This window comes from Adiantum capillus-veneris, chromosome 25 (assembly GCF_014529385.1).
Source record: "Adiantum capillus-veneris isolate H3 chromosome 25, ASM1452938v2, whole genome shotgun sequence".
Taxonomy (NCBI): Eukaryota; Viridiplantae; Streptophyta; class Polypodiopsida; order Polypodiales; family Pteridaceae; genus Adiantum; species Adiantum capillus-veneris.
Genome location: NC_140955.1, coordinates 44,871,037 through 44,882,601, shown reverse-complemented (window position 1 = coordinate 44,882,601; position 11,565 = coordinate 44,871,037). Strand labels below are relative to the sequence as shown.

At 40.6% G+C, this 11,565-nt stretch overlaps 1 pseudogene; it reads left to right on the top strand.

The window, feature by feature from the left end:
- Positions 1–2,396: 2,396 nt before the first annotated feature.
- LOC147424805 (uncharacterized) overlaps positions 2,397–11,565 on the top strand; it is a 19,181-nt pseudogene continuing 10,012 nt past the window's right edge.

The following is an 11,565-nucleotide window of genomic DNA, read 5'->3' as shown; positions in this document are numbered from 1 at the left end:
GTTAATGCAAAATCTTGCAATACTTGTAGATCGCATGTGATTGTGTTTAAGAGATTCCTTTCAAGCAGCCCACGACATGATCGGTAGTCCCTATGCCCAAGGGAGTTACTATCACAGTGTGATGATCATGGAGGAGGCAATCATTCAAGAACTCAAAATATATATGCATGATTCCAACTTGTTGCTGCTTAATTATCAAATAAGTGCATGATGATGAGTAGTACTGCTACTAAACACTTTGAGGGTTGTAAAAACTTAAGCAGCAATATTTGGTTTAGCAAGCTGTCAAACATATTTATATGATGCATAATTGACTATTTGATTTTTAAACCATCAGTTAGTTAATATGTTCTACCCATGTGGGCACTTGCAAAAGAGAGATCAAGACTCATCTCCATTCTTTTGTGAAAGGCTTGGCTTTTTAATGAAGCTTAGCAGCACATTGAATTATACATGCTTTCAACATGATACTTGATTTGGAACTCCATAAAGTCCAAAAGAAAGCATTAAACATAGACGAGTTTCCTCATCGGCTTTGATTCATCCAAACACCAACTCGATATGATGTGTTGCTTTATCATCTCATCAATCGTTGGTTTGATTGTCCACAAAGGATAGTTTTTGTGAGAAAGAAACCTTAAGCTCGAAGAAGTGTTTTTGGTAAAGTTATCTCATATTGTGGCCTTTTCATTGACAGGACTCGTGATTTTATCACTTTTTTAAGCATAATATATGTTGATTACCACTTTACTTTTAAAAACAAGTGAAAGGACCATAGTGGTTTTCTAAAACAATAAGAAAGTGTTAAAATCATTAGATTTAGTTTAACAAGAATCGATGTCCAGGAAAGGATTGCCTTAGCTTCACCTTGAGCCGGTTGAAAATCGACACTAGCCGGTTACACACCATGATCAAGGGAAGAAAAATCGGTGAAATATGTGAAAAGAATTCTTAAATCATGCAAAATTTTTAAAAAATTGCTAGTATTTTGTGTTTTCTTCTTCGCCAGGAGAAAACTCAGCTAACGATCGCTTAATAAAAGAGATGTTCCCGAACACTAAATGGAATCAAGCTATAGAAAAGTCAAGTCATGTGAGGTTGTGAAGTGAAAGGTTAAATAAAGAGAACTCGTTAATATATATATGTGTGTATATATATAAATATAAATAAGCATATATATATATATATAGAATTTACTAGAATTATGCTTCGGGTGGGAGACACTTGAGGTAATGATAGTCATATCAACTTATCAACTAAAAGTCATGATGATGCTTGAAGAAGATGTCCTCTCCTTGTTTCCTTTCCCAAAGGCAAAGTCAAGCTACTCTCTCAATTTGCTTTTTGAAAATCTTTAAGGTTCTTTTTATCCAGATCTTTAAGCTTTTAACATTTTGCAAACTATCTTTCGTTCAATTTGATTGATGGATACTCACGCCATCCCTCAAAATGAGGAAAATGAGGGTGCCCGTGTATAGAAACTCCCCTTTGCAGATTGGAAGGCAATACAACCATCTTTTTCAAATTTCCTACAATTCTTCTGAAGGGTAGCATTTTCCTAGCCCTTCCTTAAAAGAGTAATATAGACAAGAAGCAAATGACAGTCTCCCTTGATACGGAGTTGGCACTCAATAGTTCCTTCATGGTGTTGCCTCATATGGGCTTGCTCTTCGTACTATGTCATTATGGGAGGGTGTGAGCATTGCTAGCTTAATTAGCACGGGGACTCATGGAAGCTCCTTTAAAGGAAGAGGTGGAGTGGTCCATGATTATGTCATTGGCTTGAGACTGGTTGTGCCTATGATAGAATCAAAGGGCTATGCCAAGATTCGTGATCTGATAGAGGTAGATGGAGAGCTTAAAGCTGTTAAAGTGCCATTGGGAGTTTTGGGAGTATTGCCACGATACAACTATTAACCATTCAAAGTGCAAATCATTATTTTGGTATGTCTTTTGGGTGACATTCCATATTACTATTATGTGACCCGCACTTTGCTGCAGTCATAAAATTCTAAAAGAAGAGTCGCAAAACTGCAGGTTCTCTAAGGGATTTGTGGTTCTAAAAGCAAAGGCAAGGCCCCATGGGCTAGGTGTCCCTAACATCGTGGATTAGGAACAACTATAGAAAGGGCGTGGTCACACGAGGCTTAGTTATAAGTAATTTGGGTTGATATCTGAGCCTCATGAGTGAAGGATCTCAGTTCTACTATGCCAAGGCTCTTGTAAATATGCTAAGATTGGCATAGTTGCAAAGGCCTATCGCATGTACCTTTTCTTTTTTTGCTTTTTTTAAGCGTGCGCATGTCGACGACGTTGTTTTCACCTCTTTAAGAGAGAGAGAGAGAGAGAGAGAGAGAGAGAGAGAGAGAGAGAGAGAGAGAGCCGGTTACACAGCCATGGCAGTTGCAGCACATGCAGAGCAGATGTTTTGTCGTGAGGGGCATCCAAGGCCAACTACCGGCTCGTGGTTGGAGCTCAACTGCCATGTGGCAGCAACACAGGTTCAGTTTTGGCTCAGTCTTTTTGTGCGACCATGGAATAGGCTCAATAATCATTGAATTTCTTGAAATAAAGCATAGTAGGCACAATAATCAATTACTAATAACTATGCCTCACGTGACCACCACTTTAAAGGTGTGACTTGCTCTATGTAATGTTTCTTTCTTCTTCTTCTTCTTCTTCTTCTTCTTCTTCTTCTTTTCTCTCTCTCTCTCTCTCTCTCTCTCTCTCTCTCTCTCTCTCTCTTACAGTTGCTCAAGTTGGTTTGAAGTGCTAAAGTGTTGCCGAATGTGTAGATTGCAGTAATCTCTGTGTGTGTACAATGAGGTTGGGCCAGCCAAGGAGTGCTTTGTATGTTGACCACATTCCGTGTGTGTGTGTGTGTGTGTGTGTGTGTGTGTGTGAGAGAGAGAGAGAGAGAGAGAGAGAGTTACAAAAAAAGTGTGTGTGTGTGTGTGAGAGAGAGAGAGAGAGAGAGAGAATAGCAAATAACATAATATGAGAGTTTATATCTCTATGAGAGAAAGAATAACAAATAACAAATTATGAATGTTGGTTTAAATCTCTTTGATAGAGATAATAGAAATAACAAATTATGACCATTAGTTTAAATATCTTTGAGAGAGAGAATAACAAACAACAGAATATGAGAGTTTAAATCTCTATGAGAGAAAGAATAGCAAATAACAAACTATGAATGTTAGTTTAAATCTCTTTGAGAGAGATAATAGAAATAACAAATTATGAGCATGAGTTTAAATCTCTTTGAGAGAGAGAATAACAAATCTCTCTCTCTCTCTCTCTCTCTCTCTCTCTCTCTCTCACACACACACACACACACACACACACACACACACATTGTTGGAATTAGGGTTGCAGAGAAACACACACAGCTTGGAGAAGACGAAGGAAGCTCAAGGCACACAATAGAGAGTGTGTTACTTAGTGTGCAATGGAAAGATAGATAGCCCTAGAGTGATGGGTGTATATACAATGCACGGGGAAAAAAACCTCCTAAAGAGGGAAAAAATGCCCCGGCGGTCCTAGTGTGTTCACACACATCACTACCACATGTATATGGTAACAAATCCCCCCTGGAGTGATGCGGTGAACAAGAGCTGGCACATGAGTAAAGGGAAGTGCCATGCCCTGAGGACAGGATCAGTCCACAAAGGGGAGTAAGCCCAAAGCTTTGCTGAAAGCTTCAAGCTTCTCACGAGACAATGCCTTTGTGAAAAGATCTGCAAGGTTGTCCTGTGTAGGCACATAAGCCAAGCTGATCTCTCCTGATGAGAGCCTCTCCCTGACATAGTGGTAATGCACATCAATGTGCTTTGTGCGAGCATGAAAAACTGGGTTCCTCGCAACTGCCAATGCGCTCTGACTGTCAGTGTAGATAGTGTTGGCAGTGTCCTGTCCAACACCCAAATCAACCATAAGGCGTCTGAGCCATACACACTCAACCGTAGCTGTGAAGACTGCCCTGTACTCAGCCTCACAACTCAAAGTGGCCACAGTAGGTTGCTTCTTGCTCAACCATGATATACATGAACTGCCAAGCATGAAACAAAAGCCACTTTTGGACACTCGTGTGTCAAAACAACCAGCCCAATCTGAGTCCGAAAAAGCATGTAAGTCTGGCGGCAATGATCCCCCCTTGGGATAAAACAAGCCAAGATGTAAAGTGCCACTAAGGTAGTGGAAAATCCTCTTGACAGCCTGCCAATGCTTAGACCCTGGGCTATGCATAAATCTACTGACCTGTGAGACTGCAAATTGAATATCCGGCCTCGTGTTGCATACATAAATGAGGCAGCCAACAACAGTTTGGTAAAGAGTGACATCAGCAGGATCACCAGCATCATGTAGACTCAACTTCAAACCTATTTCCATGGGAGTGGCAATAGGTTTGCAATCCTCAAGTCCAAACTTACATAGCAATGTCTCTATGTAACTTTTCTGACACAAGGCAATGCCACCATCACACTGCTTAAACTGTATAGCCAAGTAATGATGCAACAGCCCCAAATCTTTCATCTTGAAAGTAGCATTCAAATCAGCCTTAAATTTAGAAATATGTCTCTCATTTGGTTCAGTGATCAGCAAATCATCAACATAAAGAACCACAATGAGAAGTACATCACCCTCACGCTTTACATACAATGTGCTTTCTGTTGGACTGTTACGAAAGCCTCGTTTGACGAAATGAGTGTCATCTTTCTCATACCATGCACAAGGAGATTGCTTCAACCCATACAAAGCCTTCTTACATCTGCACACTTTGTCCTCTTGTCCTTTTATGACAAAACTGCGAGGCTACGTTACATAAACTTCCTCAAATATGTCACCATTCAAGAAAGCAGTAACAATGTCTGATTGATGTACATCTCAACCAAAATGAGCTGCCAATGCACATAGAAAACGTACAGTAGTCATACGACAAGTGGGAGGGAAAGTCTCTTCATAATCTATGCCTTTTTGCTGTGCATAACCTTTTGCAACAAGTCGAGCCTTATGGTGATCGATCTCACCATCCGGCTTGCGTTTCAACTTGTAAACCCACTTCATACCAATGGCCTTTTTGCCAGGAGGCAAATCACATAAAGTCCATGTGTCATTTTCTATAAGTGCATCATATTCTAATTGCATGGCAGCCATCCAATTTTCTGAATTTTGTGCTTCATCAAAAGTCAGAGGCTCCTCACCATCATGTAAGCTAGACACAGCCAAAGCATAACAATTTGATTCATAAGATTCATGGAGAGAGCCTGAACGAGTACGACTAGACAAAGGTGCATCCAATTTACTGTCACACAAAGTGTGCACCAGCCATTTTGGCATACCTCTAGCTTGCTCATTTTCAGCCCTTTCCTCATCAAGTACATCATGTACTTCTGCATCACTAATAGGCTGATCGAAAACATTTTCAAAAACCCCCATAGGCTGTACATTTGCCTCATTGGAACTTACATTCGTATTTCCACCACTGAAAAGAGGCAACAAAGTGTCATAAATGTCCTGTGAGCTTACATTACTGTCTCTAGTACATGACAGCAAGGGCTGAACAGAATCTTCCACAAACACTACATCCCGTGAAACCAGAATACGTTTTGTTTGCGGATGATACAACCTGTATCCTTTGATTTCAGCACTATAACCAACAAAAATACATTTGACGGCCTTATCATCCAATTTTCTACGCTGCACTTGTGGCACCAAAGCATATGCCAAACAGCCAAAAATATGCATGTGCTCAATAGAAGGCTTTCTATCATGCCATGCTTCATATGGAGTAATAGACTGCAAAGCTTTCGTAGGACACCTATTAAGTACATAAGTGGCACACATGATGGCCTCAAGCCAAAAAGAATGCCGCAAAGCTTGACTTTTGACCATACATCGTGCCATTTCCGTCAGTGACCTATTTTTCCTCTCAACAACACCATTCTATTGAGGTGTATAAGGCACTGTACATTGGTGTTTTATCCCACGACTAGCTAAAAATACATTAAATTCATGATATATATACTCCCCCCCTCGATCAGAATGGAGGGTGCCCATAGTACATTTCGAGACATTTTCAGCCATAGCCAGAAATTTTTTGAAGCACATAAAAACTTTGGACTTCGCTTTAAGCGGAAATACCCATGCATGCTTGGAGTAATCATCAATGAAAGTCACGAAGTACAGGTAATTGCCCAAGGACGGAGTTTGCATGGGCCCACAAACATCACTATGCATAAGTTGCAACCTGCATGTGGCTCGAACTGAACCATCCTTTGGAAATTTAGAACGCTGCATCTTACCCAAAATACAGCCTTCACAAACATGTTTGACAGGTGCTTCAAGAGGCGGCAAAGAAGCAACCATATCAGATTTCTGCAAACGTAGCAAACTGGCAAAATTCAGATGACCAAAACGTGCATGCCAAAGTTTTGCATCTGAAATAGCCCTTGAATCTGCAACAGCATTTGCAAAATTTTGTCCACACTTGTCATACAAAGTGAGCTTATACAGCCCACGGCACAAAAGCCCAGATGCAACAATTTCATCTACAAAATTGAGATCATGAACTGTACATCTGTCATCCACAAATTTGACTACAAGTCCAAGTCTAGCAAGTGCGGATACAGATAAGAGATTCTTCTTGATCCCAGGTACATAAATTGCATCAACAAGTGTGAAAGAACTGCCATTAGCAGCAGTGAGCACAATCTTTCCAACTCCTTGAACTAGATAAGAGGCATAATGCATAATGCATCAAACTTGACAACTTCATGATTTCCTTGGGTCATCGGTCTCCAAGTACTAGAAAAAGTCTGGTAAAAATCTGGGAAGGCATCAAGAACAGTCTGCACAAGGGAATTGTCTGAAATGACTTCACCTGCAAAAATAAGCTTCTCATTGATATCCTTGACACTAGCAAGGAAAGTGTCCATATCATCTTCCTCATGCATAATCTTCGACTCCAGCTGCTTACGCAGCAAAGAAATTTTAGCCTCATTGCGGCGTGCATAAAGACCTGCTAAAATATCCCAAGCCTGTTTTGCAGATTTTGCTGAACGGATGTGAGGAACAATGGTGCGCTTCACAGACAACGCAATCAATGCATGAGCCTGCGCATCCTTAACATCCCAACAAGCTTGTTCTGCCGTAGGCAAAACAACTCTAACAGCCGCAATCCTTGCAGCAAGACCTGCAACATCCTCAACATCGCCTACATCCTGAGAACCAGGACGTACATCAATGCCCTGCACAATGTTCCAGACACCCTTTGACACAAGAACATGTTGCATCATATAAGCCCACATAGGGTAGTTGTCCCCATCCAACCTGTCCTCAGTAGCAAACATCTTGAACACATATGTGTTGTTGTTGTCAGCCATGGTAAATGTTGCACCTGATGTGAAAACTGCTCGAAAATAGGAGAAATGGAGCAGGAACAACCTGTGCTATATAGCACAAACCATAGAAGACTATAAGGCACCTGTTACGCAAAAAACGGCACTGACAAAAATTCTGCACAAAATCACGAAATAGCATGTGCAGTACTGCCTATAGTGGAAACGGAGGCCGAAATGAGCCCAAATCAAAATTATGAGCAGAGCTCACTAAAATTTTTGTCGACCTGCGAACGCTCGCCAAAGCTCACTGAAATCGGAGAAAGTAAGCAGGCGTGTGCTGGAGCAGCTAGCAACTAAGCCCGAGAGGGCGTGATCTGCTCTGATATCAATTGTTGGAATTAGGGTTGCAGAGAAACACACACAGCTTGGAGAAGACAAAGGGAGTGCAAGGCCCACAATAGAGAGTGTGTTACTTAGTGTGCAATGGAAAGATAGATAGCCCTAGAGTGATGGGTGTATATACAATGCACGGGGGAAAAAAACCTCCTAAAGAGGGAAAAAATGCCCCGACGGTCCTGGTGTGTTCGTACATGTGGTAGTGATGTGTTCACACACATCACTACCACATGTATATGGTAACACACACACACACACACACACACACATACACACACCCCAAAAGTGTTGCAATGATTGCTTCAATGTGAGTACCTTGCTTGGCATGGGCGGTCACCACATTTGTGATGAAGGGGCCATGTTTTAGTATCCAAGTAAACTTTTGATGGTGTGTATCATGTCAATGCCAAGGGTCTAATGCATTCTAATTCCCTATGCTCTTACTTTAGACCATTGCAATAATTTCAATGCAATGGGTAATGCAAAAAAAAGAAAAACATGTCTTCGTATTTTTATAAGAACCACTATAAAACTTGTCAACTATGTTATTTAATAGTAAAGAAAGAAGATGTGAAAGAGAAAAGGGTATTTTTAGAGGGTTCAATGCTCTCACCATAATGTCAATATCTATGAATAGCATATTGTTTTATACGATTCATATTTCAATGGTAAAGTTTAGCGTCTGCTCTTTTTTAGGCATGCAATAAGTCACAACCTATGATCATTCGTGAAGCATCCAGATCCCACATTCCCACCAACTTATCTGATTCACCCATGTTAGCCAAGAATATTCTAAACCTTCCTCACACTATGTACATCTTGATCTCAATAGAGTAGCTTTGATAAGCAAGAAACACAAATTTTATTAGCTTGCCACCATTTCTCCTTTGTGAATTTTTATTTGCCACCATCCATTTGATGGATTGTACTCAATCTTTATGGCTACACGGAAATGCACATCCACGCTTTGCTACAATTTAGTCCACTTTGATTATAAATTAAACTATCACAAACCTACTTTGCCATATGTTTTCTCTCTTATGCCTGGCCTCACTATTGGCTTGAATATGTCACCATGCCTCACATGGACCTCTTACATATTGTCATAACTGATAGAAACATCCTTCTTGTTCTTTCACATATTGACATATTTCCATATGAGGTATCTTTTTGGTTGGCTCCCTGCCTTACCTAATCCATATCCCTTTTACTTAGTTCCCTTTTATACATACATGAGCTTACTATTATCTTTGAGTTATCTTTCCCTTTCTTGAGATAGTACCTATGCGTAGGCACCAAACTTGGTTTTTCACTTGAATATTGAGCTCATAGACCTTAGTTTGTAAACAATTCCAAGTTCTTCAAAAGACACCTAAGATCCCATAGGAGTATAAACTCACTCTTCATTACATGAGTTTTTTCTTTTAGGGCTTTCTATATCAACATGGCCTGATTTTTCAATCATGGTAACACATAGACACTTGCCTATCTTGCTTCCACTTCTAAGTATGTGTCCATTTGCTTGGAAAGGTAACATAATAGTTCCCATAATAGCTTACGCATTCCAATGGAAGACATGTTGTGAGTGTGTAGGAAGGACCTCCTCTTCTCTTAACGTCCATCGCGTAGTTGAGCATGGCGCAAGAAGAGCAGTCACCGATGACACCACTTGTGTGGCAAGGAGCTTTGAAATGAAAGGCCAAAAAGCATAGTCGCAAGGCCAATCTCGTCGCATGCAGAGAAGAAGCACTGAAAGGGAACTAACACAACTGCCATGGGGACTGGACGCGCGTGCTCTCTCTCTCTCTCTCTCTCTCTCTCTCTCTCTCTCTCTCTCTCTCTCTCTCTCTCTCTCTCTCTCTCTCTCCCCACCCACACACACACATGAGAGCTGTGGCCACCGAGTTGGGACCAGGAGCCCTAGACTTGTGGCGGTGTGGCTCTAACTTCTCTTGCAAGCTAATTAGCCAACCTCATGCTTCATAACCAGTAGTGGCATGGGAATAATAGAGATAGCCATTTCGATTGTTGATGCCTGTGAGGTTCTATATTCCTTAAAAAAGTGGTGATTCACCCACTTGCACGTGTGAGAGAGAGAGAGAGAGAGCACTTTTTGATGCATGGAAGGCTTGAGTGTGCTCAAGGATTTCTCAAGCTCAATAAATAAGTAGTATAGATATCAAAGTATTAGATTTGAGGATTGGAGTTTCTTTATGGCCTTCAAAAGGAAAAGTAGAGTAACCCTTGAAGTGACACATGGATGCCTCTAAGGCTCATCTCTCTCTCTCTCTCTCTCTCTCTCTCTCTCTCTCTCTCTCTCACACACACACACACACACACACACACACACATACACCTGTGTCCCATGCAAGGGTGTAGCAGATGTTCGATAAGTGTGCTCGAGGTGGTGAGAGAGTGATCGTGGATGTACTGGGTATTCAACTTTTCTATGTCTATCATACTCTTCTGCTTTGGGGCTATTTGAGACTCCCAATGTTTGCAATAAGCCAGGATTAATGTAATTGTGCCACTAAAATTACAAATTTTTTGGTTAGATTTCAAGCTTGCTAATGAAGAAAATTGACAAAACTTTCCAATTTTTTATTTTAAGATTTCTTTGATCACAAAAAATATTTTTTGGCAGGCCCTATTTCTCTCTCTCTCCCTCTCTCTCTCTCTCTCTCCTACATAAGGTGTAGGTAGCGTCAATCAACTCCAAGATCATTTGACTCTGAACCCTTTGTGCAAAGCTACAACATGCAATGTGCACATTTGTGGGGCTAGAAGGAAAATTATACATGAAGATGCCAAGTGTGAGATTTTAGCTCAACATTATATAATACGTGAAATCTTTGAAAGTTCTAAATTTTTTGAAGCTCAAGTATAAATTTCAAGGCTAGAAAGGAAAAGGGAGTTCTTTATGCTCCGCACAATCTAGCCCGGGCACATCCCAATGGGATCGACGTTGGGGGTCATTTGGATTGTTAAATTTGGATTGTCGACGAGTAAATTCACGGCAAAAAAGTAAATTCAGGCCAGCAAGTAAATTTGAGCTAGTGAAGATTGTTTTGCACCTTGCACGTCAAAGCCATGACCTGCCCTATTCAGGGCATGGGCTCTAACCACCACTCTTATATGCTTTCACTGAAGATCATGGTACTCATATGCATTACATTGTAAGTGCAGACTAGTTTGTAAATTTGGGTGCCAATCGCATGGCCTATGATGCATGTGTGTCATGATCTGTCACCTTCACCCTTGATCCCATTTAACCACGCCCATGCCATATATTGCTCGGTGTTCTTTACAGCCTTCAAAATGCGAAGTAGAACCACCCTTTACAAAAACAAAAGTAATCACCCTTCAACATTGAAGTCTGGAGTGAGGCCTTGCTAAAAAGTTTAAATAATATAAATATAGATATAGTACTAAGTATTGTGACTTTTTTATAAAACTAAGAAGTCAAAACTAAGTTTTTTCATTTTATACCATCACAGTACTTGCGGCTTACCTTTCACTTTTACATTCTAAATCAAACTAGTATGTGACCCGCGCGTTGTTGCGGCCAAGGAAACAATGCCTCTATTCTCATAGGGCTATCTTCTCTTCCAAGTGGAACACTATCAATACTCTCTTTCTACATGTATAGTCTATTGCATTTATAAAAGTGATGCATGATACGACCTCTTAATAGATGCTGCAAAGCGTTCTTTGATACCAAGATTGGAAGCTTCTCATAGACATTATTTTTCATGAGGTGCTAACCCATGTTTAAAAAACTTAGGAGTGCTCTAATTCTATTGGGATGTGTGTGTGTGTGTGTGTG